Raw genomic sequence first — 27,376 nt, forward strand, 5'->3', positions numbered from 1 at the left:
ATATTTCTACCAAAAGACATGTATAGGAATATTTGGGAAATAGTCCAAAAGTGCATCAGTGATAGAATGGACAAAATAATTGTGACCATAATAAAAATGGGTGAACTATTTCCACATTAAACAACACAAACAAAATGTTGAGCCAAAGGAGTCAGTCACAAAAATATATATACCATATGATTCCATTTATATGACACTTAAGAACAAGCATAACTCATGTATAGTGATAGAGGTCAGAATAGTGTCTGCCTTTGTTGGGGAGAAGAATATTAACTAAAAAGGAGCACAAGAGAATCTTCTGGGTTCAGGAAACCCAGATTTTATATCTGAATCTGGGTGGCAGTTACACAAGTGTGTACATGTGTGAGTTTTTATCAAGATGTACATTTAAGATTTTGACAGTCTACTGTATATATGTTACAATCTAATATAAACTTTAAAAAAATCTAGTGGAAGATGTTACATCAAAATGAAAGAAAAAATGCAAAAGAGGGAGACATGAGATGCCAGTGTCATGGAACTCAATATAGAAGAGAATTGAAGGAAATCACCATTAAAGGGAGATTCCAGAACGTCTGTACTATAGACATGGAGAGGCGGCTTGTCCAGATGGCAGCAGTGTGACTCAACAGGTAAAGATCATGGCAGAGATGCCTCTTGCAATTGTCCTGTTTTCTTGTACTGAGGAATAAATGTCAGCTTGAACCTTGTCTTTTTATGGGTTGATGAAGAGTCTGCTTTCCTTTTTGTGACCTGTTGCCTCATCACCATCCTCAGTTCACTCCACACAAGTGTCCTGCCTTGACGTTCTCCTGAGAACTGGAATAGGCCTTTCTGAGCTACAAATAAATTATGGTACCCACTCCCTTAGTTCATATTCCTGAACAGATGGTCGATACCTGGGCCATGAGTAGCTTTTTCCAAAATGAGTAAAATAATCTCTAATGTTTTAAAATTGCCATATATTACATGTAATAAAACACAATCCTAACTTACATAATCTTAATATTAGTCAAAAAAACTTGTCAAAAATACATATTAAATGAAGTACCATCTGTAGCAACACTACCATTCATAAGTGCATTTTGACATAAAACTTAATAAATCATGTTTAATACTTTTCTCTTTTTACTTAATGTTTTCTGTGAAATACAACGAGATTTTGAACACATTGGTTTTTTCACAATATTTACAAGATTATACCATCTCGAGCTCTGTGTAAATGACACTTAGCAATCAAACAATGTCATAAAGGAAATAAGATAGTTATCCATACACAAAAACATTGACAAAATCCCCTTAAAAAGCAGAGCACAGAACAATAAGTATAATTCTGTGTACAAGTGTGCATGCACACATGCATGAATACTACATTTATAATCAGAATTTTAAAATATCTGGGAAGATACCAACCAATGTGTTAAGACTTGCTACTCCTTATTAAATGGGTTGGGAAAGGAAATGGGGACCTTTTCTCTTAACTGTATTTTTAATAACAAATATAACTACATAAAATGTTAAAAAGAAATGACACCAAGCATATGCATCATTTAGCAAAATGATGCCAAGTGTACAGATATTCAGGAACATTTGGCTCATGTTTTTCCCACATTCTTCCAGATGGTGAAGACCATGTAGACACTTCCTCAGTTAATATTTAATGAGTGTTTACATTTGTGGCATCTTTCTTCAATATGGAGTTACAGAGATTAAAGAACTTCTCCACATTACATTCATTTCTTTCTTGAAAAATTAACTGTATATTTCTGAGGTGAAAATTCAATTAAAAAATAGCAAAGCAATGCTTGGGAGGAAGCATAGGTTTCAATCTTGGCTTTTCTGCTTTGAGATGAAAGTTATTCATTTATAAAACAGAGATCAATCATCAAACCTATTTGAGAATGTTGTCACAATCATGAAATAAAGTAACATGTTAAAATAGCCTCCTTGGTGTATAGCCCCCAGAAATGTACTCAATGCATGTCATCTTCCTCAGTCTCTCTGATAATATCCTAATCTAAATAGCACTTAGAATAAAATCATTTTTTGCGTAGTCCCAGCTACTCAGGAGGCTGAGACAGGAGAATTGCTTGAACCTGGGAGGCGGAGGTTGCAGTGAGCTGAGATCACACCACTGCACTTCAGCCTGGGCGACAGAGCGAGACTCTGTCTCAAAAAAAAAAAAAAAAAAAAGACTTTTTGCTGTTTATATGATGCAGAATTTTGAAGATCAATATACCCTGGTGGTGGGGAGGTATTTTTTTAAAAACTGAGAAAACTTTAAAATTCTTTTAGCATTAAAAATACATATGAGATAAACTCGTCCCTGCTGTGAATTCTTCTAAGGCAGATATAGTTCAGGAAGCAGATGCAAATCTGGCTCTTGCATTGACAGCCTCCCACCAATCTTATGGAAAACGTGTGATTCTCAGCTGAAACGACAAGGTAGAGTTTGGCTAAAGGTTATCTTACAACTCTGAATTTTGAGAGCGATGTTAACTCTTCCAGGACTTTTTTTTAACTGTTTATCTTGGTAAGAGGTTGTTGATATTAGCATCCATCCAAGTGTCTCAATCGAAAGCCACCACCATACACTCATACGTTCTTTTTTCAAACCACCCAACTCTGGCCCGCAGTGGACAAAGCTTGCAGCATTATATATAAAGCAGTTATATATGACAATTATTCAATTCAGTTCTGCTTCACCTGCTGGGACTTGGATTCCTACCCTCGGCAGATAGGAAAGGGGCCATGGTTGTGGGCAGCAGCGATCCAGGCTACTTGCCTGCTGTGATGAGGAATGGCAGCCCTGAACTTCCCTCTTTGTTGAACCCTTACCTTTCTTCTTCACTGGGATTTGCCTAAAACAGGACTTACTCAAGTTCATTAAAGCCTGTCTCTGTCTAGAAGACCTCTTCTCCAAAGGAGAACACAGCTGCTTTACTCTCCCTGCAATCAGAAAATTGGTGTTTGATCAGCTAAATTAACTTTTCTTTCAGCTACTTCTTTCAGGAGGTATCTCTACATGAAGACTCTCAAAAAGCAAAATCTCTGCATACATAACTGGCGCCTCTCTCAGATGACTTCATGAAACACAACACAGACTTTGCTCCCTTAGGAGCCAGCGGAAACTGTATCTTTTCCTAAACAATGGTTCAAAGAATGGCCCTCAGCGTTGCCAGTGTCTTCTAAGCAAGGACACTTCAATTAATTTCAGTTCTAGTACAGTTGGAAGAAAACTACTACATTTTCAGGTGTATTGATATGCTGTCATCAGATAACGAAAACTATGTAACCAAAGATCTTTCTCTTTTTGCCTGTAATGCCAGAAAATGTGAAGCGAAATTTGTTGCACAAGTGTTATAAACTGTGCTATCTCTGCTTCCATTAGAGGGATTTTTTTTTCTCTCCCATAAATGTTTCCTCTTATTCAGTGCTTTAACCTCTAATCTCTCAAGTCTTTTTGTTTTAACAGGTTGGTGGATGTATCATTAGTTTCCCATTGCTGCTCTAACAAATGTTTGCAAATTTACTGGCTTAAAACAAGCCAAATTTATCATCTTACAGTTCTGGAAGTGGGAAGTTCAAAATGGGTTTTTGTGAGCTAAAATCAAACTGTTGGCAGGGCTGTGTTTCTTCTGGAGGCTCTAAGGAAGAATTTGTTTCCTTGCCTTTTTCACCTTCTAGAGGGCAACCACATGCCCTGGATGGTGGCCCCTTCCTCCAGATTCAAACCCAGGTGTGTTGCATCTCACAGACCATTCTTCTCTAGTTATATCTCCCTCTTATGCTGAAACCTTCCACCTCCCTCTTCTATTTTTAAGGATTTGTGATTACACTGGGTCCACTCAGATAAACTCCAATGTAATCTCAGCATATGCTGATTAGCATCCTTAATTGTATCTGCAATTCTAATTCTCCTTTGCCACATAATGCAACTCATTTCCTGGTTCTGGGGATTAGAACATGGACATCTTTCGGGGGACGTTATTCTATCTACTACAGGGGGCAAGTCTTAACAAAAAAAAAATTAATACTTGGCAAATGTATAAAATTTGAGTTGAATAATAATCTAGGGTCAATAACAACCAAAATCCCCTTTTGAAAGCAGTGGTCAGCATGAGTGGTGAGATAATCACACAGAAATCAGCTTGAGGAGTGGCAATGGAGGGTGAACTCAGACAGCTGGAGAGATCTAGGAGACAGACCACCAGGCGCTAAGAGAAAGGACCAGGACATCAAATGCAGACAGGCCACTCTCTGGGACCTCCTCCTCTGCCAGACCCAGGATTTTTGTTCTTTCTCTCTCTCTGGCCTCAATTCCAGGCCTTACTACTTGCTTGTTGTATGCTAGGATTGAGGGAATATGCATGCAAATACTAGACAAAACATCTGAGGGAGGCCTTCTCCCGCAGTACTGGTGGCTGTGTAATAGATGTTCTTAATTACCAAGTGCTTAAACTGAGCCCTATGTACTTAGGCAACCTGTTTAGAGTTCTCACCTGCTTGCCCATGACACGTAGCTGCTGAATCCAAATATGAAAAAACTATAGATAGATTCAAGGACCAAAATTACGGATAGGCTATTGAAAATGTATGGTAGACTAGTCCAGGTGCGGTGGCTCATGTCTGTAATCCCAGCACTTTGGGAGGCTGAGACGGGCAGATCTCAAAGTCAGGAGTTCAAGACCACCCTGACCAACATGGTGAAACCCCATCTCTACTAAAAATACAAAAATTAGCCGGGTGTGGTGGCACATACCTGTAATCCCAGCTACTCAGGAAGGTGAGGCAGGAGAATCGCTTGAACCCAGGAGGCAGAGGTTGCAGTGTGCCAAGATAGCACCATTGCACTCCAGCCTGGGTGACAGAGCGAGACACTATCTCAAAAAAAAAAAAAAGGCAAAAGAAAAGAAAATGTATGGTGGACTATTAAGGGGCCTAATGACCATAAACCCCGTTTCCTTCATAGATATTTTTATTTTCTTTTGTTCCTATAGAAATTTACTACAGATTTGGTGGCTAAAAGTAATATGCATTTATTCTCTTGCAATTCTGGTAGTTGAAAATTTAAATGCATCTTAAAGAACTAAAATTAAAGTGTTTGTAGGACTGGTTCCTTCCAGAGACTTCCAGGAAGAATCTGTTTCCTTGTCTTTTCCAGCTTCTAGAGGCCACCTGCATTCTTTAGGTCTTTACGTTCTTCTCCATCTTCACACACTTCACTCCAGCCTCTGCTTCTATCATCCCATCTCCTCTGAACTTCACTCTTTTAAAGACCCTGGTGATTACACTGGGCCCTCTGTGCAATCCAGGATAATCTTCTTGTCTCAAGATTCTTAACATAATCAACATAATCACATTAGCAAAGTCTGTCTTGCTATGTAAGATCATTAAGACATGGACATCTTTGGGAGGCTACTGTTTTGTCTACCACAGTGAGGTAACCATGATTTTTAGGTTGGTGCATGGCCAGATGAAATAAAGATTACATTTCACAGTCTCTTTTATAGCTAGGTGTGACTATGTGACTAAGTTCTGGCCAATAAAATATAAACTGAAGTGTTCTATAAAAATGTCAGGAAGTATGTCTTCCATCCTGATGGCTGAAATGCAGATGCAATGGCTGGAACTTCAGCAGTCATCTTGGATTAAGAGTTCACCTTTACGGTGGAAGCCATATTTAACAGAACAAGATGAAAGCAATTTCAGTGTCTTTTGGATACCAAAACAAGCCTGAAATTATCTCTCTGCTTTATGAATTTGAGAAAGAAATACCATTCTGTCTTGTTTAAATCACCACTATTTGGATTTTTCTATTACTTGTGACCTGATTTAATGCTAGCACAAATATATTTTGCATTACATATTAAAGTTTCATATTTCATATATACAGAGGCAATATATTTCATTAGCACTGTGTATATAAAATATTTTTTCATAAGTAGAAGGATTTTATCATAATGACAGTTAAATCGTAAATAACTTCAAGGGGATATTTTTATAAGCAAGGAACCAAAAGGAAGTCTCTAGATAAAGTTGGATTTAGCAAAGTTAAATATAAATTAATATCATTGGTTCATTTCCTGTCACTACGTTGACCAAAGGAAAATCCCAACAAATGTATAATTTCAAAGGATTGATCTAAAAGTTAGCACCAAATATTGACCAAAGAAAAACGTCAATTCAGAAAGACTACTCTAGGAGGCTTTGCGTAGATCTTCTGTCTCCTTGATGAGATCAGCTTAATTCATCTTTTTAATCCATGTGCTTTAAGAAAAACTAAAATTTAAAAATTTAAAAAGAAAACACAAACCTGAAGTGATCTATATTTTAATTTAATATCCTGATAGCAGGATAATAAATATATATATTGCCTGTAGCCTTTTACAGTTTATGAGCTCATAAAAAAGAAATTTTTTACATTTTAGGTTAACTTAGTACATATACATTTTCAGATAGACCTTCTCAAGGCAATTATTTCTATATTCCTATGTTATACATAAACACACACACACACAATCATCTCACTGAGACATGTATTGTTCCCAAATTAAGTACACGTGCATAATGAAATTCTTTGTGCTGTATATTTTTCCCAGCTCCATTCATTCTAGCTCTGTTGCATCACTGAAGAAGGAGAACAGCTGGTTACCATCTTCTTAATAATGTTTAATTTTATAACTATGTAACACATAATATATTACGTACATGTGAATACATAGACTTCTATTACTATAGACATAGTAATATTTATGGAAAATGTACTTTTGTTTCCCTATAAATAAATCATTCAAATACTACATCAACATATTAAGAAATTTTAAGGGCCGATAATAGATGAGATAATATTTAGGAGAATGGGTAATAAAATATTATAGATAACCCATAGAATCAAACTTAGAGTAAAAGTGACCTTACGCACAAGAAAAAAATTACGTGTTCACAGATCAATTTGTATAACCCCCGATATTTGACTGTTTCACATCTAATTAGATTACACCAGGAAAAACAGAATTTTGAACGAATAATGGACCTTACACTGACTGCCTCTGACTTGCATAGAAATGATGCTCTGAAAGCTTAACTGTAAGGTGGTTGTCAGAAATTCAGAGCATATTTTTGTTGTTCCTCCCTAACATTGTGTCATAAAATATTTCAAGCTTTCAACAAAGTTGAAGGCATTTTACAATAAACAAATGTATCCCACGACACCTAGCTTCTCTCACTAACATTTTATTACTGTATAATAGCTACAACATATATCTCAAAACAATTAATTACATTTTCCTTCTCATAGCAGAATGTTGTTTTAGGTCACATAAATCGAATTAAGCTTACAAGATGGCACTAACTTACACTAAGTTGTTCAACCTTTCCCAAGATGTGGTTTAAGTAGTGATGTTGCATCTGTGTCATCAAAAACTGAGAAAACACAGCAAATAGGAGAAATAAACCACCATTGTATTATCACCAAACGCAACCACTATAAATGCTTACAATTTTTTTTCAATATATATTTTTAAAATTTTTCTGGGTACAGAGTAGATGTATATGTTTATGGGGTACATGAGATTTTTGATACAGGTATGGAATGTGACACAAGCACATCAGGGAAAATGGTAGTAATAGCAATGGGGTAATAATGCATCCCACAAGCATTTATTCTTTGAGTTAAGAACAATCCAATTATAGTCTTTAAGTTATTATAAAATGTAAAATTAAGTCATTATTGACTATCATCAACCTATTGTGCTATCAAATAGTAGGTCTCATTCATTCTTTCTAAGTACTTCCTTTTTGTAGCCATTAACTATACCAACCCCCAATAGCTTTGCCAGCCTCTGCTAACCATCCTTCTACTCTCTATGTCCGTGAATTCAATTCCTTTTTTAGATCCCATAAATAAGTGAGAACATGCAATGTTTGTCTTTCAGTGCCTGGCTTATTTTACTTAACATAATGATCTGCAGTTCCATCCGTGTTGTTGTTGCAAATGACTGGATCTCGTTCTTTTTTTCTGCTAAATAGTACTCCATTATGTGTATGTACCACATTTTCTTTATCCATGTATCAGCTGATGGACACTTAGGTTGCTTCTAAATCTTAGCTATTGTAAACAGTGCTGCAACAAACACAGGAGTACAGTGTCTCTTCAATATGCTGATTTCCTTTCTTTTGGGTATATACCCAGCAGTGGGATTGCTGGATTATATGGTAGCTCAATTTTTAGTTTTGTTGAGGAACCTCCAAATTCTTCTCAATAGTGGTTGTACTAATTTACATTCTCACCAGCAGTGTACAAGGGGTTTTCTTTCCTCCACATCCTCACGAGTATTTGTTATTGCCTTTTGGATATAAGCATTTGTTATTACCTTTTGGATATAAGCCATTTTAACTGGGGTGAGATGATGTCTCATTGTAGTTTTGATTTGCATTTCTCTGATAATCAGTGATATAGAGCACCTTTTCATACGCCTGTTTGCCATTTGTATGTCTTCTTTTGAGAAATGTCTGTTCAAATTTATTGTCCACTTTTTGATTGAATTTTTAGATTTTTTTCTATAGAGTTGTTTGAGCTCCTTATATGTTCTGGTTATTAATCCTTTGCTAAATGGGCAACTTACAGATATCTTATCCCACTCTGTAGGTTGTCTCTTCAGTTTGTTGACTGTTTTCTTTGCTGTGCAAAAGCTTTTAAACTTGATGTAATCCTACTTGTCCATTTTTGCTTTGGTTGTCTGTGTTCGTGGGGTATTGCTCAAGAAATCTTTGCCCAGACCAACGCCCTGGAGATTTTCCCCAATGTTTTCTTGTAGTAGTTTCATAGACTGAGGTGTTAGATTTGACTCTTTACCAACATATTTTTATTTTGCTTGTCTAAGGTCTTGTGGATGTTTTCTATAATAGTAATTATCCCATATTTAGCAATTTCCATAAAATTACATAACTTTTCTTGTCATTTTAAATGAGTAATTAATATATACCTCTATAGCAAATTGAATATGTGTTCCAAAATTTACTCGCCATCACTGAACATTTATTAATACTTTTAATGAAACATTTAGGACATTTTCATTCTTTGCTATCATAAAAATTCTGTAACTAACTTGTCTTGTGCTTCAGTTTTTCTCCTTTATCTGTTTTCCTTAGATTCTCAGAACTGGAATTACTGTATCAGTGGGAAAACAATTTTTATTTTTATTTGCCTAATTCTTAATATGTATTAGGAACACTCTACTTTTTATCTATTAATAAGCAACCACTTTTGGTACTTACGGATGGGAAAGAGCAATGACATCTTCCCTTCTGACATTTAAGATTTGCCTCCTTTTCAGTACAATAAGATTTCTCTATTTTATACTTCTTTACAGTAAGAGACCTAACAATCCAAAAATATAGTAAGTTTTTGAGGTATACAGTGAAAAAACATGTGGAGGGAGTATTTGTTGCTACAGATAGAGATTGAAGATAGGAATATAACCATTACCTGTACTGGAGATCCACCCATATATCACAAGAGAAAAATTAGCTCACCTCTGCTGAACTCTAATGTTATAAGTTTCTATCTGACTTACAGTCCACTCACAAGCTATTAAAATTATGAAAGATAAATACATACATGCAAAATCAAAAGTAATTTATGGCAGCTTTAAGTTTATGCTACAGTGTGAGAGTTGCATAAGAGTGACGAGTGAATTAAAAGGATATGAAATAAATTATTGGGTGAGAAGTAAAAGTGAAAAACAAGTATCTGGCATATTCAATGCTGGAGAAAGCAGAACATTAACAGCCAAAGGCAGAGAAATATTGCAATCTGTTTGAGGTTATACATTCCAGGACTGATACATCATTACATTCTCTGTCTTTGATTCTATAACAATCTGTACTTGTGATTAAAATCTGTGTTTTTGCACAATGGAAGATTTCTCCTAACTCATTAATAAAAACCATTGTGAATCCTGGGCACCTTTATTCAATTACAAAGTCACAAAACAACTTTTGAAAATCCTTTCAGTGACTACCTTCAGAGAAATGGAAAGCTTATTTTATACATGGCTCACCGGAAAAATCTCCTCCCATCCCAACACCACAAATGCAGGCTCAGTATAGCGTATTACATCATAAAATATTACATTAAATCTTGGACACTACACTGCCTATGTACATCTACCCCCACGCCCAAAGCACATCATTAGAATTCAACCATCACTACCTAAAATAAAAACGTATTTTTTAAACATTTTTATGACTACATCACATTGAAAGGCTGTTAATGCCCCACTCTATGTGCTGTTTCCCCATTCTTAATGGAAATTCTAATCGATTACTTAATCTTGCTATGCTTTTGCTAAGTGTATTAATATGCTTAGGATGTTAAACCGAAGGGTTCCTTCTCATCTGCTGAAACATTATACTTTCACCAGGTTGACAGAATAATTTCCAAGAAAAAACCATTAGCAGTAGTCTCCTCCCTGCTATTAACGTGACGTATGAAATGAAAATAATTTGAAACAGCTGGATGAAGACTTCCCAGGGTAATACTTAGGGACTATGCTCAGTGTAACATGAATCCATGTTATTATGTTGGAGTAAGGTTTGCTATAAAGTTTAAGGCTTGATGTAACTTTTGGAGAACTATCTCATGTTACTAGAATGGAATGTATAGCATTTGAGAGGAGTTGCGGTTCTCTACTGATCTTAGCCAAGCACTGAAAAAAGAGACTAGAAACTGAGAAGTGACTAAAAGGATAACAAAAAGATATTTGCTACACTTTAGTTATAATTGCCTCTTTCTACAAATATTTGTCATTTTGCTAAACTCAATTATATTTTAGTTTTTTTTCTATTTAGAAATTGCTAAGCATGCTAGTTTACAACAAAGCGATATGAGAAATTCATTTCCTAAGACTTAAATTATTACAAACCAATTTTATTCTTTAGAGGGAAGCACTGAATTCTTAAACCTTAGAGTTGCACATTAAAATATTTACAGATTAATTGATAGGATGTTTAGTATTTGCTTTTAAATTACCCAGCAGGGCTGGGGGATTGAGTAAAGTAGAGATGAAGTCCAATCAGCCACGTGCTGATAATTGTGGAAACTGGGGGATGAGTACATGAGTGTTTTTATATTTTTCTATTTCACGTATTAATCACCTATAAAATAATGGTCTTATTAAATTATTTTAAAGGTAGGATCTCCATACCATTTTTTTAAAAACCACCTGCTATAGATAGAACGTGTCCCCCTCAAGTTCATATGTTGAAACCTAATCCCCAATGGGAGGGCAATAGGAGGCAGGACTTTAGGGAGGTGATTATATTCCGAGGGTGGAGCCCTCATGACCGGAATTAGTGCCCTAATAAAGGGATCCCAGAAAGTTCCTATGATAAGTGCTTTCACAGAGGCCCCACCTATGAACCAGGAAAAGGGCCCTCACCAAACACCAACTCAGCCAGTGCTTAGACCTTACCCTGCTCTTTAGTCACTTAGGAGAAATGACTAAAAAGATTTTAAAAAAAGATATTTGTCACACTGCAAACATAGTTGCCTTTTTCTACAAATCTTTATCATCTTGCTGAAATCAATTATATTTTAGTTTTTTTATTTAGAAATTGCCAAGCACACTAGCTTACATCAAAGCAATATTAGAACTTCATTTCCTAATACTCAAATTATTACAAAGCAATGTGACTCTTTAAAAGGAAGCACTGAATTCTTAAACCTTAGCACTGCATGCTGAAACATTTCAAACACGGACCCTGTCAATGCCTTGATCTTAAACGTCCAGTCTCCAGAACAGTGAGTAATACAAATGGTTACGAGTCATCCAGTTTATGGCATTTTGTTATAGAAGCCCAAACATAGACACCACCTCTAAAAATAGCATATGTAAATATATGTGGAGAGACAGAAACAAAGAAAAGAATATCCAAAAAGCTAGACTTTTTCCTAATACATACAAAAGACAAGAAAGGGCTTGCTGCAGAAAGCAAAACCCAAGACAGAAAAGGAAAACTAAAAATGTCCATGTCAACCAAAGGAAACTAGAGATCAATAGATCAATAGTAATTTTTTTTTTTTTTTTTTTTTTTTGAGACGGAATCTCGCTCTGTCGCCCAGGCTGGAGTGCAGTGGCGCGATCTCAGCTCACTGCAAGCTCCATCTCCCGGGTTCCCGCCATTCTCCTGCCTCAGCCTCCCGAGTAGCTGGGACCACAGGTGCCGCCACCTGTATTTTTAGTAGAGATGGGGTTTCACTGCATTAGCCAGGATGGTCTCGATCTCCTGACCTCCTGATCCTCCCACCTCAGCCTCCCAAAGTGCTGGGATTACAGTAGTTAGCCACCGCGCCCGGCCGGTAAAATTTTAGAAGTAGTTGAAACTTTAGAAATTCTCTATTCTGATTCCTTCTAAGCAAACTGCATCCAAGAATTACAAAGTGACTTGTACTCCAAATAGTCAGTGGTTTGTTTCTTGATCAACAAAAAGTTATCAAGCACACGTTATTGAGCCAACCACAATAGTGGATGCTGAAGATATCAAGGTGATAAAAATAAAATAATCACCTCTTCTAAAGAAGACAGATGATCAAAAAATTAGACTATGTAGACGAAATAAGGCTGCAGAGTTATGAATAATACTACGGAGGAGAGAGAAAAGCCTAATTCTTCATAGCAAGATTACTGCAGATTTATGACAGCACTGGGAATACAACACATGGTTTCTTACCCGAGTTTGAGGTTGTCTTTGTCAGAAATCACTTGGTTTGGAAAGAAAAAAACCCTACTCAAACTAAATTTTTAAAAACATGTAAGAATACAGAGAACCATATTGCAGAAATTACAGAAACAATTGCAGAAAATATAGGAAGACTATTGCAAAGAATGAGAAAACGTAAGATTTTGTGAGACAGCAACTCTAGGACCTCATCCAAAATTTGTGAGCCATACTGACATTAAGCGCTCATCCATAAATAATTACTGTGGGACGGGGAAGTGAGGCTGTTGGTGCTAAATGCTGGCCCTTTCAGACTGTGGGTGAGGTGTTTTCTCACAGAAGCAAGCCCTGAATGGTAACTGTCTTGTGGTGAAGGGCTGTTTCCAAGGCTTTCTTTAAATTATAGATGTGTTATGGGAATTAATAAAACCCTAACATAAAGTTCTCTGAAACTGCTAAAAATGAAAACTCTCCAGTAATATTAAGTTACCTCATGTTAAAATAAGGTTGTCCTTTGAAAAAAGTTCAAATAATAAAGCACTATCATTTAAGAGAGAGATAACGTTCACTGTTTTGCCAAAAGGAGGTTGGTGCATACTATTGGTCGATAAAGTTACACAAAACAAAAACAAAAGCAATAACAACAACAACACAAAAATAGGAGTAAGTTTTGACTCATCTTAATGAAATCTCAACCCCAATTCTTTAGTATTAATAAATAATTAGAATTTAGTTATATAAAGATACAAATGCTATGTTATACTTAATCTTTCTTAAGCCTACAGAATTATATGATGTTGTATTCTAAAAAGACAGTGATTTTCAAAACAGACCAAAGAAAGTTAGTTTTGCCTATACACTGATTTCAACTAAATAGAGCTTGAGAACAAACAAGGGTTTTTTTAAAAAGGAGTATTTAAAATCAAATATACTTCATTTTATTTCCCAGGAGCAGTTTGGTTGACACTTCCTTAATACTTCAGGCTATGAAACATGTATTTCAAAGTATTTTGCAGCAATAATGAGACCACAGGAGGAATTACGTGCACAAGAAATAATCTCAGCCTGACAGAAAGGGAATTAGAAAGAATTCCATGTTAGGGAAGAGATAACCCTGAAACATTGTTTTGCTGATAAGAGTATGAGAATGAAGTGATTTTGCATGTCCTTTTCTCATTTACTTTTCATTTTCATTTCTCATTCTTATTCATTCATTTCGACAATTAGTAGTAATGGCAAGATAAGCAATTAAGGCAAGACAAACTGTGTCACAAAAAGGACATTATAAAATAAGAACACCAATAAAATATTTGAGGTAAGTTAAGTCATTACCCCGACATGTCATGCTACAAAAGTTTCAGAAAGTTGTCCAGGCAATTCATGAAACGAAATTCTGGGAATAAGAGAAATGTAAGAACTTGACTTACAAACTCTATGCTAAAAATTAACTAAAAAGACCAAATAGAAGCCAGAAGAGAAAGGGAAACTGCTTCAATCCTGGATTTAGGAAAGTATAATATTAAAACCACATGTCACAAACTTAAAAAAAATTTGTCAGATACAACACAATTGGAATCCAACTGACAAAACATAAGCTGAAACACAACTCCTTTTCCCAAGAAAGTACTTTAATTTTATGGTAAATAAGTGGAGGTAGTTTTATCAAATTCCACTAATACCCCTCACAAACTTGGATGAATAAAACAAGAATGTTACATAGGACATGGGAGAGACAGTCATCCAACCTTCCCACCAACCTTCCAAGGGTTTGGCAGGTGTGGAGAGGTACACATCTTTCAGACCGCACTGAGGGATGCCCAAATAACTGGTAAGAAATTATTACTGGGTCAGTCTGATTGGATGTTTGTGGAAGGAACTATCATTAGCACTGAGTAAAGAGAATTCACTCTCTCCAATGTAGCCAGGCATCATCCAATGTGTTGAGGACCTAAACAGAACAAAAGGCAGAAGATGGGTGAATTCTCCATTTTTTCTTTCTTCGTCTGTCTCTCACTCCTTAAACTAGGACATATATCCTCTCCTAAACTCCGACATTGAATCTCCTGGTTTTTGGGAATTCAGACTCCAGGATTTACACCAGCATTCACTTCTCCCCACCTGGTTCTCAGGCCTTCATACTGTAACTGGGATTTATGCCATCTGCTCCCCTGGTTCTTGGCCTTTTGGTGTGAGATTGAATTATACCACTGCTTTCCTGGTTCTCCAGCTTGCAAACAGCAGTTTTGGGGACTTCTTGGACTATGTAATCACAGGAACCAATTTCCATCATAAATCTCTCTATATATGTGTCTCCTATTCATTCTTTGGAGAATTTGAACACTCCATGCCTGGTCCCATAGCTCTGTTCCCCTTATCAACTACTTATTGCAGATACTTCTCAATAGATATGGCCTATTTCTTAGGCCTTATGTTTTATGTCTGGCTCACCACGTGATAAAACTAAATATTTACAGTGGCAAACAGGTATTGAATTAATTTGTAAAGGTAAAAATTTTAAATGATTATAATATAAAATGCCAACATTGACATAACTGAATGACATGTTATACAAAAGTCAGGTGGTAAATAATAATTTTAATTAAACAAACTGAGGCACAAATTTTAAAGCATATCAACAAAATTTATGACATTGAAGGAAGGAGGGGAAGATACGAGGAAATGTAAGCATGCTAATTATCTAGAATTCCACAGAGGAAATGAATACTGTCTTACTTCTGACATTAATATGGTTGCAAAATATAAATTTAAGCATATAATTTAAAGCTATAGAAATAGCTGCTTTCAGAACAATGCTGTCAAAAAGCTGTGTACCTTCCATTAGTAGATGACATGAATAATCACACATCTGTAGTAAAAGGTTGTATTTCCGTTGTGCCTGGGTTAGCTAAAAGATAAGGACAGGTTATTCTTACCCTCCAACCCCACTATCATGGGCAAAAACCTGTAATACATCGAGCAGACAATATTTAAATTTCAGGTATATTTATTAATTTGACAGAAGTGGTGAGAAAATAGGGTCATGTAACCCATAACAATAATTAATATAGCTCACAGATTAATATATCTATATGAAAAGGATGGCATGTGAAATATTTACTTGTACCAGTAACTCAGAATGAGGAATCTTAAGGGTTATTTTCTGTCTGCTTGTTACTGCATTTCCCCACCAAAACATAAATATAGACCTTACTTACTGACAAAAATAAAAACACTAAATCATTAGATAATATAGTTTCAAAGGATTTCAAAGATAAATGTTCCCAAATTTTTCCCAATTACGTCAACATCAACTTTCAAAGCAGCAGTTCTTTTCCATTTCCATAGTAAGCTAAAAGAGAAAAAAGCAACCACAGATTAAGAGTAGAGAATTCAAGCAAAATGGCCATCAAGCAGTCCCCTTTCTCCACGGAAGCTGACTGACTTAGTAGTCGTCTTGTGCTCAGTCATTGGCTGGGAGCAACACACAGGAAGCGTGACCTTATCCTAAACATGGGAACATATTTCGAATGCCTTAGTTAGCTATGCTTTCTATAAATGGAGACCTGTGAATCCATGACCACCACAACATTCCTCTGAAGGCTTTTGGAAATAAGAAAGTCTCATTAATAACAACTTAGCCTGGTATTTACAAAACCTCTCCTGTTACGAAATTATTTTAAAATAAGAGTTATCTCTCTCTCTCCCATGCCCCATCCCCATATGCTGACATACACTGCTCTGAGATGGTATCAACCACTGCAAAATTAACCCCCGAGGAAGAGAAGAAAGAAGAGTGAATGTCTTTCTATAACTTTATCATCCCTAAAAGAAATATGCTAATAAAAATAAGTAGATTGCTTGCCCTTACCCTGAGGCTATTTGAATCTAAAGGGGAAATTGACCTAATATATTTTCTGGATTTATTACATATGTTATCTCATACCTCTTCATAGTATTATTCTATATACGTATAATTATCTCCATTTTCAGAAATGAGGAAATTGAGGCTCCAAAGAATTGTGAATTAGTTTAACATAATCATTAGGTTTTGAATTGAGGTCTGGCAGCCTTTAAATATATTCCACTGTACTCCCTTGAAATCTTCCAAACAATTTTGGACTTAGAAAAAAATACACAGCAAATTAAAAAGGAAGTGATATCCCAGAACTTAAAGTAAGATAAAAATTTTTCTACAAATGGAAGTAAAATGTACTCAGCAATAGAACTTAAATTTCTAAAAGACACATAAAGAAAAAAATCAGATAATTCTTTTGCTATAAAAATTCTGAGAATATGAAAATAAATTTATTATATAAACTATGAAACAAAGAGACGAAATGTACTATTCAGCAATTTATCAATATGTTATTTATGAGTCTTTATTAATCTATGTATGTAAGATGAGTGTAAAACACTCACACCATAGAGTTGATTGAATTGACACGTGTGTAGTGACTTGCGATGGGCTAGCCAGAGTTCGGCAGACTTCACAGGCGGAAGGCACAGGCCTTCACAGGACTGCTCTCACTCATCTCAGACACTAGCCACAAGCTTATGAGTTCCAAAGCCACCAGCACTTCTGACCAACAAGCTAAACATTCAGGCGTTCCTACTCTCTCTTCATGCTCAATCATTTAATAGACTGACAGAGAATTCAGGAAAGTCCTATACATAAAATTACAGTGTTATGATGGCACAAATAATACAAATCAGGATCAACAAAAAGAGGTGCATAGGGTGAAGCCTGAGAAGGTCCCAGATGTGTAGCTTCTGGTATCCCCTCTCCCTGCAGAGTCAGGACACATCACCATTCCAATCACTGATGTGTAACAATATACATTGTTACCCAAGGAAACTCATATGAGCTTCAGTGTCTAAGTTTTTATTGGAGTTCTATTTTGTGGGCATGATAGATTGAATTACTGGCCATGTGACTGAACTTAATCTCCAGTTCCTACTCCCCTCACTGGAGGTCAGGCTAATATCACATGGTTCAAAGCTCCAACCCTCTAAAATCATGGTTAGCCTTTCTGGGTTGGCCAACACCATCCTGAGTCATCTTGTTAGCATAAACTATGAGCCCACCATAAGTCACCTCATTGACATAACCTATCAGAACATACCATGAATAGCAAAAACACTCCTGTCACTCAGGGAATTCTAAGGCTTTAGAATATAACTCCCAGGAACAAAGGCCAGCAAAATTATTTATTATACATTAATATGTATAAAGCACTTTAATTGGTACCTGACATATATTATTGTTTTTGTTGTCCATATTCATAGGATACTAATTTAGAGTAGAGTTAAAAGTAGGTCCATGATTTAACTGTTAGCCTCATAGACAGCAGAGGATTTGTGTTAGCTTTTCTAGGATTTTTGTAGACTTGTTACATTTTTACTTACAAATTGAGTTTCCAATCAGTGTTTCCCAGAACATTAGTGCCATGCCTTGTCTGCTTAGAGTCTCTGCTCTTGGGTTCAGAATGACTTTTACAAGTCAAAATAGGTTTCAGCCTGGACTAAGTTTACTTGGCTTTAAGACAGGATACATGATAGGCCACATTGCATGAATGGCAACAACAAATCAGAGGAATTAAGAGACTTACTTCATTGCTAGGAATTGGTATTCTTAAAATCTTTCTTGCATATTAATTAAAGGAGTCACAGGAGCAGACTAGACCCTAGATTATTGAGAATTCATCTGTGGTTACTACATTCCAGACCATACATTTGATCCTCATTGCTGAAATTGTTTATTGAGTAACAAGTATCAATGAAATACTACCATGCTGGAGAATGAGGGCCAGTCATGTGAATATGAGGAGAATGTTATGAATCCTACAAGGTGTAAAAGCTGAAAGGGCCGCCACAGCATGTGGCTTCCATGAGTTGAGGTGGCTCATGCTCATCTTGTCTCACCTCCTGAGACTATGTCCCTCTTAGCAATGAAGTAAGTCTCCTAATTCCTCTGATTTGTTGTTGCCATTCATGCCATGTGGCCTACCAAAAATCCTGTCTTAAAGCTAAGTAAACTTAACCCAGGATGAAACCAATTTTGACTTCTGAAAGTAAATCTGAACCCAAGAGCAGAGATTTTGCTTGAGCAGACTGGGCATAATGCTTATGCTCTGAGAAACACTGTTTGGAAACTCACTTGTAATTAAAATGTGACAATTTTACAGAAATCCTAGAAAAGCAAACTCAACAATGCAGTGATTAGATGCTCTCAATGGTAAGAAACCCACTTCAAGTGAGTTTAAACATAGAAAAAAATGTGTTAACCCACATGATATGGTTTGGCTGTGTCCCCACCCAAATCTCATCTTGAACTATAGTTCTCATAATCCCCACAGGTTGTGGGAGGGACCAGGTAGAGAAAATTGAATCATGGAAGTGGTTTCCCCTATCCTGTTCTTATGATAGTGAGTTAGTTCTCATGAGATATGATGGTTTTATACAGGGTTTCCCCCTTTGCTGGGCACTCATTCGTCTCCTTGCTGCCACCATGTGAAGAAGGACATGTTTGCTCTCCTTTCCACCATGATTGTAAGTTTCCTGAGGCTGTCCCAGCCCTGCAGAGCTGTGAGTCAATTAAACCTCTTTCCGTTATAAATTACCCAGTCTTGTGTGTGTCTTTATTAACAGCATAGAACAGACTAACATACCACACAAATGAAAAGTCTAGGAGTAGTGTAGACTTCAGGTGGAATTCTATCCGAGTTCTATCTCCATCCTCTGCTCTTCCTCCAAGGAGAATTCCTCCTTCATGTGCTTACTGGGTTTGTCAAGGGTGCAAAATTGCTGCAGTGTTTCCCAGTTATAAGAGTTTCTCATAAAACCATCCAGAGAAAGAATAAACATGTTTTGATGTTTAAAAAATCAAAGGAAAGTCATGGTCTTTACTTTGCAGAAGCAACATAGATGCTGCCCAACCGTGAACCAATCGCCATGGTCAGAGGAATATTAAGCACTAATGGCTTAGGCCCAGACTCCATGTCCACTGTTAAACCAAATATTGCTGCATGAGGAATTAACTTGTTAGGCTGGGTTTTGTTTATTTGTTTCAAGGATGGAGATGAAAGTAGATATATAATGGCTTTTTATTTCCTGCCCAAGTTTAGAAACAAATGAAAAATAAAACACAGAAGATGGACCTATGGAGACGTAAGCCTTTTTACTTACGTGGCTGGATAGGGAACATGGTCTAGTTTGTGGGCAAATGAATTCACTCACATTTCAACTACAGATGTCTGGAGAGCTTCATCGAGACAAAGCCTGTACTACTGAGTTTATTCCAAGCTGGCTTGCTGAGGGGAGAAAACCTAATAAGAAGAAATAAAACTGAGTGGAGAACACTTACTTTATTTTTCTACCTCATAATCAGATATTATTCCTTTTCCTTAAGGAGGACGGAGTGAGAAGTGGGGAGCATTATTCCACCTGAATTCCCTCCACAAGGAAAAATAAAGCCAAGAGCTGGAAAATGTTTCACCTTTAGTTTGGGTTAATAATGGCGTACTCCTCCAAAATCACGTAGTTGGTAATCTGATGTCTTGTTAACAATGAGTACAGAAAAACTGATGCCAGGGAGTTCACTGGCTCTGTCCACTGCAGAGAGTATGAAAATATATCATGACAGAGACTTCCTAAAAAACATGGAAGACAAGTCCACCTCTGTTCCCTCCCTAAACCTGACTAAAATGATGCTCAGATAGTTTTAAAAAATAAAATCATTAACCTACAAGGACAAATAAGATGAGAAAACAAAAGCACTCTAATAAGACCAATAAATTTTTGAAAGCTGACTTAAGGATGCAATAATAGTAACAGATAGGTAAGTGAATTCTTGGAGAGAAGCCAGGATAAATAAGTCCATTTGTGCCATAAAACTCCAGAAAAGCTCAGGAATTGAAGGTAACCACTATCTCCAGAGGACAAGGAGTAGGGATGTGGGGCGGGGGGGAGGCATAAAACGGGAAGATTGCTTTAAAAAGTCTGAAACAAAAGTATTCAAACCCCAGGTTCCTTTTTCAGTCTGTACAACAAAATTGTATTCTTCAGCTTTGAGAGTTCTAGATAAGCTGTGCCATAGAATAGAGAAACCGCTGACAAAAAAGACAAGAAGCTGGATGGTAAAAAGGGAAATAAGTGAAAGTCTGACTGTTAGATCATGAGAACACTCCTCCACCTGGACACCTACATCAGGCAGGAAGTGTTGGAAAATCTGACCAACCCACAAGAAGTCACGGGCATCCCTTTCTAACCACCCTTCAGGAAATGCAAGAAGTCAGTAGGCGTTGCTACAGCAGACAGAGTTCCCATAAGCATTTGGGCTTAAGGCCATGAAATATTTGAGCAAATCTCTAACTTCATTGTAGCTATTTTTCCTTCTGCTTCATTGCAGATCTTTAAAAAATGATATATGAGATTTAATAGAATGATAGGCTAATCTATTATGACCTAGAAAATTTAGCTCAGAAATCCCACAATTGCTCAATGGAAGGACATTCTCATGATAACTTGCCATGATAGTGTCTACCCTGAAGCAACTGTTAACATATACTGAAAGGAAAGTATATACCTACAGGAAAAGAAGATGCACATCATTTTCAAGAAATCAAACTATTACATGTAATTAAATGTATGAATGAGGCAGGATAATAATATAACACTGAAAAAAAAAAAAACACTCAGGCCGGGTTCAGTGGCTCATGCGGATAATCCCAGCACTTTGGTAAACTGAGGTGGGAGGATTGTTTGAGCTCAGGAGTTCGAGACTATCCTGGGCAACATGGCAAAACCCCATTTCTATAAACATATTACCTGGGCCTGGTGGTGAGCACCTGTGGTCCGAACTACTTGGGGGGCTGAGGTGGGAGGATCGCTTGAGTCCGGGAGGTGGAGGTTGCAGTGAGCTGAGATCACACCACTTCACTCCAACCTGGGCAACAGGGTGAGACTTTGTCTCAAAAAAAACTAAAAAATTAGGCCTTGTGCAGGGGATCACACCTGTAATCCCAGCACTTTGGGAGGCTGAGGCAGGTGGATCACTTGAGGTCAGGAGTTTGAGACCAGCCTGGCCAACATGATAAAACCCAATCTACTAAAATAAATAAATAAATTACATAAATAAATAAATAAATAAATAAATAAATAAATAAATAAATGGCAGACATGGTGGGTTGGTACGTGCCTGTAATCCCAGCTACTCGGGAAGCTGAGGCATGAGAATCGCTTGAACCGGGGAGGTGGGGTTGCAGTGAGCAGAGATCTGCCACTGAACTCTAGCCTGGCTGACAGAGTGAGATGCTGTCTCAAAAAAATAAAAAAAATTTTTAAAGTATCTCATCACAACAGTAATTAAAGTAGCAATCTTTTTTGTTAATACTTTTTTTTTTAATTATACTTTAAGTTCTAGGGTACATGTACACAATGTGCAGGTTTGTTACATATGTATACATGTGCCATGTTGGTTGCTGCACCCATTAACTCGTCATTTACATTAGGTATATCTCCTAATGCTATCCCTCCCCCCACCCCAGGACAGGCCCCAGTGTGTGATGTTCCCTTTCCTGTGTTCAAGTGATCTCATTGTTCAATTCCCGCCTATGAGTGAGATCATGTGGTGTTTGGTTTTCTGTCCTTGTGATAGTTCGCTGAGAACGATTGTTTCCAGCTTCATCCATGTCCCTACAAAGGACATGAACTCATCCTTTTTTATGGCTACATAGTATTCCATGGTGTATATGTGCCACATTTTCTCAATCCAGTCTGTCAGTGATGGACATTTGGGTTGATTCCAAGTCTTTGCTATTGTGAATAGTGCCGCAATAAACATATGTGTGCATGTGTCTTTATAGCAGCATGATTTATAATCCTTTGGTTATATACCCAGTAATGGGATGGTTGGGTCAAACAGTATTTCTAGTTCTAGATCCTTGAGGAATCACCACACTGTCTTCCACAATGGTTGAACTAGTTTGCAGTCCCACCAACAGTGTAAAAGTGTTCCTATTTCTCCACATCCTCTCCAGCACCTGTTGTTTCCTGACTTTTTAATGATCGCCATTCTAAGTGGTGTGAGATGGTATCTCATTATGGTTGTGATTTGCATTTCTCTGATGGCCAGTGATGATGAACATTTTTTCATGTGTCTGTTGGCTGTATAAATGTCTTCTTTTGAGAAATGTCTGTTCATATCCTTTGCCCACTTTTTGATGGGGTTGTTTTATTTTTTTCTTGTAAATTTGTTTAAGTTCTTTGTAGATTCTGGATATTAGCCTTTTGTCAGATGGGTAGATTGCAAAAATGTTCTCCCATTCTGTAGGTTGCCTGTTCACTCTGATGGTAGTTTCTTTTGCTGTGCAGAAGCTCTGTAGTTTGATTAGATCCCATTTGTCAATTTTGGCTTTTGTTGCCGTTGCTTTTGGTGTTCTAGACATGAAGTCCTTGCCCATGCCTATGTCCTGAATGGTATTGCCTAGGTTTTCTTCTAGGGTTTTTATGGTTTTAGGTCTAACATTTAAGTCTTTAATTCATCTTTAATTAATTTTTGTATAAGGTGTAAAGAAGGGATCCAGTTTCAGCTTTCTACATATAGATAGCCAGTTTTCCCAGCACCATTTATTAAATAGGGAATCCTTTCCCTATTTCTTGTTTTTGTCAGGTTTGTCAAAGTTCAGATGGTTGTAGATATGTGGTATTACTTCTGAGGGATCTATTCTGTTCCATTGGTCTATATATCTGTTTTGGTACCAGTACCATACTATTTTGGTTACCGTAACCCTGTAGTATCGTTTGAAGTCAGGTAGTGTGATGCCTTCAGCTTTATTCTTTTGGCTTAGAATTGTCTTGGCAATGCAAGCTCTTTTTTGGTTCCATATGAACTTTAAAGTATTTTCTCCAATTCTGTGAAGAAAGTCATTGGAAGCTTGATGGGGATGGCATTGAATCTATAAATTACCTTGGGCAGTATGGCCATTTTCACGATATTGATTCTTCCTATACATGAACATGGAATGTTCTTCCATTTGTTTGTGTCCTCTTTTATTTCCATGAGCAGTATTTTGTAGTTCTCCTTGAAGAGGTCCTTCACATCCCTTCTAAGTTGGATTCCTAGCTATTTTATTATCTTTGTAGCAATTGTGAATGGGAGCTCACTCATGATTTGGCTCCCTGTTTTTCTGTTAATGGTGTATCGGAATGCTTGTGATTTCTGCACATTGATTTTGTATCCTGAGACTTTGCCGAAGTTGGTTATCAGCTTAAGGAGATTTTGGGCTGAGATGATGGGGTTTTCTATATATACAATCATGTCATACTCTGTTGATTTGGGGTGGAGAGTTCTGTAGACATCTATTAGGTCCACTTGGTGCAGAGCTGAGTTCAATTCCTGAATATCCTTGTTAACTTTCTGTCTCATTGATCTGTCTGATGTTTACAGTAGGGTGTTAAAGTCTCCCATTATTATTGTGTGGGAGTCTAAGTCTCTTTGTAGGTCTCTAAGAACTTGCTTTATGAATCTGGGTGCTCCTGTGTTGGGTGCACATATATTTAGGATAGTTAGCTCTTCTTGTTGAATTCATCCCTTTACCATTATGTAATGGCCTTCTTCGTCTCTTTTGATCTTTGTTGGTTTAAAGTCTCTTTTATCAGAGACTAGGATTGCAACCCCTGCTTTTTTTGTTTTCCATTTGCTTACTAGATCTTCCTCCATCCCTTTATTTTGAGCCTATGTGTGTCTCTGCACACGAGATGGGTCTCCTGAATATAACACACTGATGAATCTTCTCTTTATCCAATTTGCCAGTCTGTGTCTTTTAATTGGAGCATTTAGCCCATTTGCATTTGAGGTTCATATTGTTTTGTGTGAATTTGATCCTGTCATTATGATGTTAGCTGGTTATTTTGCTTGTTAGTTGATGCAGTTTCTTCCTAGCATCAATGGACTTTACATTTTGGCATGTTTATGTGGTGACTGCTACTGGTTGCTCCTTTCCATGTTTAGTGCTTCCTTCAGGAGCTCTTGTAATGCAGGCCTGGTGGTGACAAAATCTCTCAGCATTTGCTTGTCTGTAAAAGATTTTATTTCGCCTTCACTTGTGAAGCTTAGTTTGGCTGGATATGAAATTCTGGGTTGAAAATTCTTTTCTTTAAGAATATTGAATATTGGCCCCCACTCTCTTCTAGCTTATAGAGTTTCTGCTGAGATATCTGCTGTTAGTCTGATGGGCTTCCCTTTGTAGGTAACCCGACCTTTCTCTCTGGCTGCCCTTAACATTTTTTCCTTCATTTCAACTTTGGTGAATCTGACAATTATGTGTCTTGGAGTTGCTCTTCTCAAGGAGTATCTTTGTGGCATTCTCTGTATTTCCTGAATTTGAATGTTGGCCTGCCTTGCTAGATTGGGAACGTTCTCCTGGATAATATCCTGCAGAGTGTTTTCCAACTTGGTTCCATCACTTTCAGTTACACCAATCAGACGCAGATTTGGTCTTTTTACATAGTCCCATATTTCTTGGAGGCTTTGTTCATTTCTTTTTACTCTTCTTTCTCTAAACGTCTCTTCTCGCTTCATTTCATTCATTTGATCTTCAATCACTGATATCCTTTCTTCCAGATGATCAAATCGGCTACTGAGGCTTGTGCATGTGTCACATAGTTCTCATGCTATGGTTTTCAGCTCCATCAGGTCATTTAAGGACTTCTCTACACAGGTTATTCTAGCTAGCCATTAGTCAAATCTTTTTTCAAGGTTTTTAGCTTCTTTGTGATGAGTTTGAACATCCTCCTTTAGCTTGGAGAAGTTTGATCGTCTGAAGCCTTCTCTCAATTTGTCAAAGTCATTCTCCATCCAGCTTTGTTTTGTTGCTGGCGAGGAGCTGTGTTCCTTTGGAGGAGAAGAGGCGCTCTGAGTTTTAGAGTTTTCAGCTTTTCTGCTCTGGTTTCTCCCCATCTTTGTGATTTTATGTACCTTTGGTCTTTGATGATGGTGATGTACAGATGGGGTTTTGGTGTGGATGTCCTTTCTCTTTGTTAGTTTTCCTTCTAATGGTCAGGACCCTGAGCTGCAGGTCTGTTGCAGTTTGCTGGAGGTCCACTCCAGACCCTATTTGCCTGGGTATCACTAGTAGAGGCTGCAGAACAGCAAATATTGCAGAACAGCAAATATTGCTGCCTGATCATTCCTCTGGAAGCTTCCAAGATGGCCAAATAGGAACAACTCTAGTCTACAGCTCCTAGCGTGACAGATGCAGAAGATGGGTGATTTCTGCATTTCCAACTGAGGTACCGGGTTCGTCTCACTGGGGCTTGTCGGACAGTGAGTGCAGCCCACTGAGCAAGAGTACTGCCTCACCCAGGAAGGGCAAGGGGTCAGGGAATTCCCTTTCCTAGCCAAGGGAAGCTGAGACAGATGGCACCTGGAAAATCAGGTCACTCCCACCCTAATACTGCTCTTTTCCAATGGTCTTAGCAAATGACACACCAAGAGATTATCCCACGCCTGCAGAGCCTCATTCATTGCTAGCACAGCAGTCTGAGATCAAACAGTAAGGTGGCAGCAAGACTGGGGGAGGGGCGCCCACCATTGCTGAGGCTTCAGGAGGTAAACAAAGCAGCTGGGAAGTGCGAACTGGGTGGAGTCCACTGCAGCTCAAGGAGGTCTGCTTGCCTATATAGACTCCACCTCTAGGGGCAGGGCATAGCTGAACAAAAGGCAGCAAAAACCTCTGCAGACTTAAATGTCCCTGTCTGACAGCCTTGAAGAGAGTAGTGGTTCTCTCAGCACGGAGTTTGAGATCTGAGAACGGACAGACTGCCTCCTCAAGTGGGTCCCTGACTCCCAAGTAGCCTAACTGGGAGGCACCCCCCAGTAGGGGCCGACTGACACCTCACACGGCCAGGTGCCCCTCTGAGATGAAACTTCTAAAATGGCAATCTTAATTTGAAAACATAAATGAGAGATATAGGACATACTTTGCGAAAGCTATAAAGTTTTATTGGAAAGAAATTGTATACTTTAGTAAGTAGAAACACATAATCATGCTCCTGGATGGAAAGACAGACATACATAATTTTGGACTTTTCCAAAATAGTATGAATGTTTAATAAAATCACAACCAAAACGATAAACTCTTTTTTAGACTATAGCCTTCAGATGACAAATTTTATTTGGATTATTAATTAATAAAAAATGTTTCAGAACAATCTCAAACAAGGGAGAAAGTAGACTTAGCAAATATTAAAATACATGCTGAGCAATCAATAAATGAAAGAGCATGGTACAAAAATCAATATATTACATTATATTGAAAAGTAGAAAAAACTAAAAACTGACCCATACATCAAAATAAAAGAAAATGTTTTAAATTAATACATGCATAGGTAATTGTTTTCCCAGTTTAAAAAAAATCTATGCAGACTATGCAAGCTAATCACATCCCATCCCTAAATATACTCTGAAAGTGCAACATGTCATTATACAAAGCATTAATAATATCTGGAATGCCTCAAATAGAATAAAACTGGACATTTAGCCTATCGTGGCAGTGCTAAGTAGTAGTCAATAACCTTTGAACTATCTAAGAAAAAGAGGTATCTGCTGCCCCCAAAACAAATGAGACTATAAAATTTTTAAATTTCTGAGTTT

The sequence above is a fragment of the Chlorocebus sabaeus genome, chromosome 2 (genome assembly GCF_047675955.1).
Source record: "Chlorocebus sabaeus isolate Y175 chromosome 2, mChlSab1.0.hap1, whole genome shotgun sequence".
Classification (NCBI taxonomy): Eukaryota; Metazoa; Chordata; class Mammalia; order Primates; family Cercopithecidae; genus Chlorocebus; species Chlorocebus sabaeus.